This window comes from Furipterus horrens, unplaced genomic scaffold, assembly GCF_987537825.1.
Source record: "Furipterus horrens unplaced genomic scaffold, mFurHor1.1.pri manual_scaffold_4, whole genome shotgun sequence".
In the NCBI taxonomy this organism is placed as follows: domain Eukaryota; kingdom Metazoa; phylum Chordata; class Mammalia; order Chiroptera; family Furipteridae; genus Furipterus; species Furipterus horrens.
This window is the reverse complement of record NW_028327174.1, coordinates 139,165,352-139,168,234: the sequence shown is the minus strand read 5'-3', so window position 1 is coordinate 139,168,234 and position 2,883 is coordinate 139,165,352. Positions and strand designations below refer to the sequence as shown.

General features: G+C 35.8%; 1 pseudogene; it reads left to right on the top strand.

The window, feature by feature from the left end:
- The first annotated feature begins 276 nt into the window (after positions 1 to 276).
- On the top strand, positions 277 to 771 carry LOC150012941 (large ribosomal subunit protein uL11 pseudogene; annotated as a pseudogene).
- The last annotated feature ends 2,112 nt before the right edge of the window (positions 772 to 2,883 follow it).

The window sequence follows — 2,883 nt, the reverse complement described above, 5'->3', positions numbered from 1 at the left end:
TAGACAAATCTATTTTCTCTTTTATAGTATCTTAGTTCTTTGAGTTGCTTAAAAAAGTTTTCTCAATCCTGCATTATATAAAATATTCTAACATTTCTTCTAATATCTTATAGTTTTGTTGGCATTTAAATCTGTAATTCATTTGGATTTTTTCATTTGGTTTGTTGTGTATATACAGTGAAGTAGGTGTTCAAATTTTCTTTTAGCTTTTCGATTTCGGCTTAGAGGAGGCAAAGTGCAACTTCCTTCTGTCTCCCAAATCCAGCTGCCTCCACCATGCCGCAGAAGTTCTACCCCAAGGAGATCAAAGTCATATACCTGAGGTGCGTTGGCAGGGAAGTAGGTGCCTTATCTGCCCTGGCCCCCAAGATCAGCCCCTAGGCCTGTCTCCAAAAAAGGTTGGTGATGAAATCACCAAAACAACCTGCGATTGGAAGGGTGTGAGGTTGACAGTGAAACTGACCATTCAGAACAAACAGATCCAGACTGAGATAGTGCCTTCTGCCTCTGCCTGATCATTAAAGCCCTCAAAGAACCACCACCAGAGAGAAAGAAGAAAAAAACATTAGACACAATGGAAATATCACTTTTGATGAGATTGTCAACATTGCCCAACAGATGCAGCACTGATCTTTAGCTAGAGAACTCTCTGGAACCACTAAAGAGATCTTGGGGACTGCCTGGTCTGTGGGCTGCGATGTTGATGGCCACCACCCTCATGACATCATAGATGACGTCAGCAGTGGTGCAGCGGCATGCCCAGCTAGTTAACAACTACAAAGGGAAATATTTCAATTAAAGATCATTTGACAACCAAAAATTTTTTTCTTTTAGGTGGATAGCCAATTGTACAAGTATTATTTGTGAAAGTGTACATTCTTTTCCCATGGCATTGAAATGGCCTCATTACACTGTCCAAATGAAGATTCCTAGAAACATGTAATTTTGATATTCTTCAGTATAAATAAATATCCAGTTCAGTATCTGGAAGAGAGCAGAAACAATCAGATTGTTCTGAGAAGACGAATGACACCAAATTGTTACTTGTATGTGAGTAGGTGCCAAGTCACTAAAGGTTAGTATGAGGTTACCAAAGGTTTTTTATGTTTTGTTTCTTTTCTTTCTTTTAAAGTAAAAAGAAAAAAAAAAAAAAACCTGCCTGCCAGCAGTGTCATAAACAATGATGATTTTCATGTTAAATTTGACTTTTAGCTTTTTAGAAAGGAAGGAAAGAATTATAGCAGAAACATATGGAATAATATATATTCTAAGCTAAGTAGAATTTGTAACTGATTTACTACTTTAAAATGGAAATATTTCACTAATTGGTTTTATGAAAAATTATGTGTAAATATCTACATATATGTGTATATATAACATATATATATTTACATATACATAAATAAAATTTCCCTCCTACTGAAACAATAATCTGGGTTCAAATCCTGGGTACATTATTTACTAGCCATGTAACTTCATGCAAATGACTTAGCTTTTCTGAAACTCAAATTTTAATAGTCAATTGTGATGAAAGCTAATTGTAATGTCATCAATAAAAATCTCCTGTACTTAATCTTGTGATCATAAATGTTAGGTGACATACTTAACCATACCATTACTTAGAAATTCTCACCTTCAGGCCTTTGATTCAACAATGAGTTAACTATGTTACCTCCCATACATTACTTGAGCCAAGTAAGTGCTGACAGCCTTACCTACCCAATCCAAGGACATAACAGACAGTCTTCAAATGCATTCCCAAGTTGTTTGGCTACTACTAGAGAAGCCATTGTTTCACCAGTGGAGCGATCATGCTTGGAAGCTATACATACTTAATTGACCCTGTATGATGGAGCAATCCTTTCAAGAAAACTCCTAGGGACGGATTATTTTTCCAATAAGCAGAGACTAAGCAAGTAGTGGCGGTTTCTCAATGTCTGGGAGACATTTGGCAGGGAAAAAAGAAACAAAAAAGCAAACTTGGAAGTTGTGGTTTGCAAGGGTGTGTGCAAATCTCAGCATAAAAAGTCCTAGCCTAGGTATCTGAAGATAGTGTGACTGTAAATATAATTGTTTTGTGGGTTAAAACACAAAGGTATATATCTTAGCAACAAATAGGAGCTCTGGGATGAAAACCAGGCTAAACCTTGAAATGGCATAACCCTAAATGCCCATGTCTTTCCTAAAGAGCTCTTTCGTACTCTCTCTAAAAGTACGCACAAATACTTGCAGGAAGGATCCATAAATCCAATTCTCTCTCTCATTTGCTCCTGGCATGTTATTGAACTAATGCTACCATTTAGGAACCTAAGAATCTTTGAATTTCTGAGGAAAATAAGAGATTTTGAGGTATTAGGAAGGAGAACTTGGCCCTTTGAGAGCAGTAATGACTGTCATTCAGACATAATTATTTCCATGCTTTATTCACTGTTAAAAAGTTTCACTACAGACTGTGCAATGATAAATTAAGAATGAAATTCAAAATCAGACTCTTTTAGGGCTGTGTTTTACGTGGTCTAACAAAAAATGATATTTATATGTGGTATTATGCCAATGTCATACACTGTCTCACAGGGATCACTTTTCACAGCTATTCTTTTTCTTCATTTTTGGTGTTACTTACAAAATTTGGGGGAAAAGATCATTTGTATATGGAAACTTGACTTTGTTTACATAGCCTTCTCAATTTTAGGTAGAGTAAATGTGTGTTTCAGCCAATCATAACATTCTCTTCCCATCACTTAAATACTTTGCAATTTTCTATAAGCAGCTTCATATGTACCCTTACTTTGTGATTTAGCAAATTTTGCACATAGCAATTAGACCTGGCAGGCCATATTTATGTAATAAAGTGTTACTTAGCACTTACAATAATATCATAAG